This window comes from Megascapheus bottae, chromosome 7, assembly GCF_031878675.1.
Source record: "Megascapheus bottae isolate mThoBot1 chromosome 7, mThoBot2.hap1, whole genome shotgun sequence".
In the NCBI taxonomy this organism is placed as follows: domain Eukaryota; kingdom Metazoa; phylum Chordata; class Mammalia; order Rodentia; family Geomyidae; genus Megascapheus; species Megascapheus bottae.
Genome location: NC_143515.1, coordinates 47,527,097 through 47,534,358, shown reverse-complemented (window position 1 = coordinate 47,534,358; position 7,262 = coordinate 47,527,097). Strand labels below are relative to the sequence as shown.

At 41.2% G+C, this 7,262-nt stretch overlaps 1 pseudogene; it reads left to right on the top strand.

The window, feature by feature from the left end:
• Positions 1-1,600: 1,600 nt before the first annotated feature.
• Positions 1,601-2,068, top strand: LOC150060753 (beta-2-microglobulin pseudogene; annotated as a pseudogene).
• Positions 2,069-7,262: the final 5,194 nt, after the last annotated feature.

The following is a 7,262-nucleotide window of genomic DNA, read 5'->3' as shown; positions in this document are numbered from 1 at the left end:
AGCCTAGAGAAAGCTCAAAAGCTCAAGGATGGCGCCCAGCCCCTGAGTTCAAAGTTCAAGCCCCACCATTGGCAGAGAGAGAGAGAGAAGGGAGGGGAGCTGTGAAAGAATCGTCTGAAAAGTGAAAAAATAGCAAAACGTGAGATGGCCATTTTCACCAGTCTATGTAGTCCTCTCCAAAAGTATTCTCATTCTGTAATTCTGAACCCTAACCAGCCAGAGGGAGTACAAAAGAGTGAACAGGTCCCACATTGGCCATGCAGCAACAGATGCTGGCAGGAAAAGAAAGCACACTTCCTTTGTTCTTGGGACTAGTTCCAGAAATGGAATAACACTGCCCCCTGTGAGACAGCACAAGTGCAAATTGTTCCCTGAATAGATGCTTCCCGTGGGTCTCCTCTCCAAGAGGCCTGTGGTATCCAAGATATGCAGCGCTCAGTCAGTATAACCCAGGGAGGGGTACAGGTGAGTGATCAGTGACCCCTGAACTTGATCAGCATCTAGCTATAAACATGCATTTGCTGCTACACAAATGCAAGGCTGGAAGTATTCATGAACACATGAGGCCTAATGAGAGCACCCCAAAGGGGGATGGAAATTGGCTCTTCTCTACCTGTGTGTTAGACCTTTCTTCTTCCTTTTGTTTAACCTCAGAAAATGCATAGCCATTTGACAAAGAGAAAATGCAATGAGTTGAAAAGTGTGCCAGCATTTCACTGTGTTCCTTTCTAAACTCGGCTTCTAAACTTACTGAAAATGGCTTCCTGATTGGCCTTGCCAAAACACATCACCAACACCCCAGAAATGCCTCTTGCATTCTGATGTTGGCGTCTGAATTATCTCTCTCATTCACTGTGAATTCTCCATTCTCTTCTTATCATTTTTCTTTCTCAGGGTTCCCAAGCAGAGATCTCTCTACTATGAGGTGATGAATCTCCATGCCCATGCCCCCCAGTGTCCGACCACCCACCTTTGCCTCAAGCTCCTCTTGTGCCTTGTTCTTTCTCTTTCCATTCAAAGGGCTCTACCTAATTGAAGCTATCTAACTAACCTCCTGACACTGACCTCTTTTCTGAGACCTTGCAGCATCACACCAGAAGCACATAATTTGCACTTCATTATATTGCGGAGAGCATCTGTGAAATGTTTTAAAATATGGCCAGTAGTGAGCCCAGGGTTATCTCCAAGGAAACCAGCAGGCTGTCTCCTAAGCAACCCAGGGTGACATACTTATGAGCTTAAAAAGTATTTCCTAGTCCAGGAATTGTCTCTTGGACTTGCAGTTTCAGACACCAAGTGTTCCATCACTTCACTGTGCCCTGGCAAAGACTTCCATTAACCATTCTCATTAGATCCTGCCAGAGCAGGAGAAATGGTCATGTATGCCTCAGCTAGACTGCTGAATTCCAATACCAGCATAAAATCTTGTTGGAATATATTTCCCATCTGCAAAAGAGGGGACATGTAGAGATAGTAACATCATTGAAAGATGGTTGTGATGATTAATTGTTTCAATATATGGAGGGCTTGGACAAAACCCGGGAGTCATAAGCATTCATAGAAGTTAGCAGTCAGTTTGGGACTTGAGTTGGTGGCCGAGATGCCTCGCCCAGTGGCCGTTGCCTTGGTGGCTCTGCTCTTAATGGCGGGCTTGGACACGATCCAGCTTGTTCCAAAAGTTCAAGTCTATTTCCGTCACCCAGCCAAAAATGGGAAGACAAACTACCTGAACTGCTATGTATCTGGGTTTCATCCACCTCAGATCAAAATTCAACTGCTGAACAATGGGCAGAAGATAGACAACGTAGAACAATCAGACCTTGCTTTTTAGCAGGGACTGGTCTTTCGATCTTCTGGTCCACACTGAGTTCACTCCCAATGACAGGGATGAATATGCCTGCAAAGTTTCTCACTCCTCCCTGGAGAAGCCCCTCCTAGTTAAGTGGGATCGAGACAACTAACCAGCATTCTGGAGATTTCAAAAGATGACTGGTCTAATTGGAAATACTTATATTGATATTGATATACTTGTATACCTCATATATCAAGTAAAGAGGTTATAACTATGTAAACATAGATGTCATCCACTTTGGGCATTATTTGCATGTTTATCTCACTGTAGACCAGACTTTCAGAAATAAACTGAAGACTAACAACAACAAAAAAAGTTAGCAGTCATTCTAGTTGAATCAGGAAAGCAATTTATTAATTTGTAACAAATATAAGTGCTCCTAGGAATTTATACCATAATCTCAGGCTAGTCTAGCTTTTATGTCATTTAACATAGACTGGGATCAAATAGTTTTCTTGCAAGATTCAAATAATGGAAGCATTAGAACATGATGATTAAGAACTTGACGTGTTTAGTCCTAGTTCCAGTTAACTGCGTAACTTTAGGCAACTTACTTAAGCTTTAGTTTCCTCATCTAGAAAACAGAGAAGATGACAGGATTTTTGTCATAGGGCTGTGGTTAAGATTTCTGGGAAGAGCCTATATAGGGATTCTCACCATGTATAGTATGATATATAACATCATTTTCCTCATCTTGAAAGGCCAATAGACAATATGAAAGTAATTTGAAACGTCTCCTCTTAACTACAAGAGTAGTAACAGTGGATGATTTTCTTTTTTTTTACTTTTTTTCATATGTTTATTATTGTAATTAATAGAAGGGTTACATGATATTTGCCAGATAGATGGTGCATCAATTCACATACATTGATACCCTTTCACATGTCTTGGTCCCCATTTTTCTCTCCCACCCCCACCCCTTATCTTGTTTTCCCCCCTTCCCTATCCAATTTCAAATAACCAAATACAAATATATCCGATATATCAGGTAACAAAGTGAGATACTGTAACAATATGAGATAACCAAGGGACAGCAAAAGAGATGAGAGATAAGATAGTACCTTAAGAACAACAATCATTCATTATATGGCTTATGTTTCTATATCCTAGAGATCCTTTCTTTTAGCGTCATACTATATGACCTTTTGTATCAAGGTTTTGCTCTATTGCAAATCTCTGCTAGGAGAGCCCAAGGTTTCTACTGATTATGACAAATGAGGGAAACCATTGAGCCTAAGTTCCTTTGAGCAGTGGATGATTTTCTATCTTAATTTGAGAAGGACCCTTGAATATAGTTACTTAGGCGTTGCATATAATATGTAACGTTTGCTAGACTGTGGCTGGAGACATGAAAGGAAGGGGTTAAAGCTTTTGAAGGGGCAAATTCTGCAAACAAAATGTAATCCTAGTATGGGAGAAATACTGAATTACCTCACATCTGGTGACAGAGATAGAATCAAAGTAGACAATGGAACCACAAAATGAAACCAGGGTTTCTTTTTCTACACATATCACTGTATTCATTCTCTCTCCATTACAACTTCCCAACCAGAAACTGAGGACTAAAACCCAAGTCTGGTAAGAATTCATTCTTCTTTTTTCTTCGTATTAATCTGTATTTGGATCCATGGGAGACCCGATACTTGGTTTTCTTCACTTCCTGAATTAGTGAATCTTTCAAGAGGAGGTCCCCCAATGGAAGAGGCTGTGGTCTCATCATGGAGGAGCTAGGCACTGTGGCTTTCACCTATAATCCTAGCTCTTCAAGCGGCTGAAATCTGATTGTGGTTTGAAGTCAGCCATGGTAGAAAGTCTACTTTTATGTCCAATAAACCAGCAAAAAGCCAGAAATGGAGGTGTGGTTCAAATGATAATGATCAAGTACCAGCCTCTAGCAGAGAAAGTTAAGAGAGAATGCCCAAGCCCTAAGTACAAGCTAGAACATAAATATCAGAAACAAAAACAAAACAACAAAAAATAGAAAAGAAAAAAGAATTTGAGAACAAATTAAGACCAAGGAAGCTTATTAATAGAGAATTCATAGAGCCAAAGAAACTAATATCTGCCATGTGTGGTTTGGGGGTTTGAAGCTGGTTTGTTTTTCTTTTTTTGTCACTGGTTGGACTTGAATTCAGGGCCTACGTGCTGACCACTCAATGCCATTAGCACTGTACCACTCGGAGCCACAGCTCCACTTCCAGTTTTCAGGTGATTAATTGGCGATGAGTCACATAAATTTTCCTCTCCAGGCTGGCTTCAAACTGCAATCCTCAGATCTCAGCCTCCTGAGTAACTAGATTACAGGTGTGAACCACTAGCATCTGACCAATAATTGTTTTACTGTCACAGATACTTTGGGTGAAAAAGTAGTTTGGGATTTTGGGCTCAAATTCACATTAGGATGAGTGCTCCTGTTTGACGTAATGCCAGGGGCCTTTCATCATTCTTGCTGTTACAGTTTTGCCAACTGAGCCCAGAGATTTCAAGGTTGGTCTGCTTACTGATCTTGAGTCATACATATCTTACCCTCCTGTAAACAAAGGATAGATTTTTCTGCAGATTTTGTTCCCTTCAAGACCAGCGTCCATCCTTGAGATAAGCACTTTTCAACAGGATTCTTGCCAAGAGGAGTCATTTTTCCTTATTTTTTTTGTTCTGCTGTTGTTGTTGATTTGCTTTTTGTTTTTTTCCATAATACACCCTTGCTTAGTTCCAGAGCACACTACTTACTTAGGGGGGCAGGCAAGGTCAGAGGAAGGTTGCTGCTCTAGCCTCTTCTTTTTATTTTACTAGAACTTATTGCTTATACTAGAGTAAAAGTCTTAAAGCAAAGAAAGTAGTGCATATATGATTTTAATCAAGCTATTCATTAATAGATAGTTGATCTCTGAATTCCTGGCTGCTATTTCCCATGCCTCATTTTTCCCTGATCTATCCCATTTCACTTCTCTGCCAGGAAAAGTATTTCATCTGCCAGACATCTGGAAGATCTGAGCCTTGAACTTCAAGGAAAACAACTGATTCTCCAAGGGCACTAAAAGAATGTCCTGGTGCCTGTGAACTTCACACTACCTGGGGTGTCCTTTTGGGGTCTCTACTAGCAGGCTACCTCAGAAACCCTCGCTGCTCCAACTTTGGCACTGTGCATCTTGGGACATGGCACTCCATTGTCCTAAGAACTTACCTTTGGGAAAGGATGGAACGTAAATTGCAACCTTCTCCTTCACTTGAAATGTCAGATCATTTGAGCATAAATGAGCTTTTCCAGAAGGAAGAACACACACTGGATCCAAAAAAAAAACCTACTGGACACCAGTCTCTTGGCCATTTTTAGCCCAGATCAGGCCTCCAGCTGCAGTTGCTGAGTAAACTGATTGAAGAAGACTGCTGTGTATTGGGGACATATTTCTCTTAGCAGGGATTGTCATCTCAGTCCTGGAAGAAATGACATGGAAGTCGTGACTGTGACTATCTAGCTAGGAGACATGAGACACGTCAATGTATTCAAAATATACTTAGCAGTAAAAATATCTGAAGAGAAATTCAATGTCTCATCAAAATAAAAAGAACTATAACCCCTCAGAATACAGGTACACCAACAGGGAAAACAAAACTCAGTTGTTAAGCTGGGTATGGTGACACACATCTATAATCTGAGAACTCAGGAGGCAGAAGTAGGAAGATCAGGAGTTCCAGGCCAATCTGAGCTAAACAGTGAGACTCTGTCTCAGAAAGCACAGCTCTTTACAGAGTTGGGTTTTTATCAAAGATAAGAGAAACTGGAAAGTATCTGAGTGTTGGTAGGGAGAGTAGAGGGCAAGAGAGAGATGCTCAGTGAATTCTAAGACACGGTGAGTTTCTGGTGGCTGTTGCCCAGCACATTTCCAAAGGCTGGAAGAAAGGATCCTTAATGATTTCCACACTGACATGAAAAAGGTGAGCCAGCACCCTAGCTACACAGAAAGCTGAGCTCTGAGGATCACTGTTCGATGACAACCTGAGCAGGAGAGTTTATGAGACTCATATCCAATTAAACACCCAAAGCCAGAAGTGGGGCTGTAGCTCAAATGGTAGAGTGATAACTAACTGTAAGCAGAAACATCAGAGACACTGCCCAAGCCCTGAGTTCAATTTCTGAGATAAATAAATAAAATATGAAGAGGTGATAGATGATTTAAGAGATTGCCATAGCTACCCTGATTTATGCATCATATGTTGTACATTTGTTTGGAAATACTACATGCATCTTAGAGGTCAATAAATACATCATAAGTCTGAACCATTTTGTGTTTTTATGCGAGATAAAGTAGAAGTTTCACCGCTGAGTAATGAGGCCCCGCAGTGGAATTTCAGAATGAGGCATGATTTGGGTACTACAAACTCTGATGATACTGGACCAACTCAGGCCTGGCAGAAATCACCTGGTTGTCTGATAAATTGTATATATGCGTATTTGGTTATTTGAAATCGGATGGGGAAGTGGGGGAAACAAGATGAGGGGCGGGGTTGGGGGAGGGAAATAGGGACCAAGACATGAGAAAGGGTATCAATGTGTGTGAAATAATGCATCTTCCATCTGGTGAATATAATGTAGCCCTTCTATTAATTACAATAAAAAATATGGAAAAAATACAACAGCATTAGAACATGCCCTGGAAATGCTACGAAGACCCAAAGCCTTACACACCTGACAGGCAGGGAAAGATGGACTTTGAGAGCTCTATTCTTGCAAGGCCACTTCTTCAGAAAGCCAATATGACCCAGAGCTGTTAAAAGACACACAAATCTTCCCAGGAGTGCAGCCACTTCGGTGAGGGGCTGCTGTGGCTCGTGACAGAATCCTTAGATTCTGCCTAGAAATAGGACAAAATTAGGTGGAATTTAAAGAAGATAAGTAACTGGAGCATCAGTTCCTTTTTTTCAATGGATACAGAGCAAATGAGATGTTTTGGGGGGCATTCTCATTCCCAGAAAAGCATTTCCCCAAATCACCATTATATGATCGTATTTTGAGAACCTATGTGAAGACCTCACAACAGAAAAGAGGGAAAACTGAATTCTACCTCAGACCTCACTTGACAGAGTGGTCATTAAAACAAGATGAAACCTCAACTTTCAAAATCAAACAAAGACAAAATATGAATTTGTCATAGTTGATATTGGGATTTCGCTGAATCTTAGTCTAAGTTGGGCACATGCTGTTTTGGATGAAGGTCCCAAATCTGACCGGGGATAAGGAAGTAGAAAATAGAGTAAGTATAAACTTGGCACAGTGGCTCACTCCTGTAATCCTTCCTACTCTCGAGGCTGAGATCCGAGGGTCACAGTTCAAAGCTAGCCCGAGCACTAAAGTCCATGAGACTCTTATCTCCAATTAATCTACCAGAAAATGGGAAGTGGCATTGTGGCT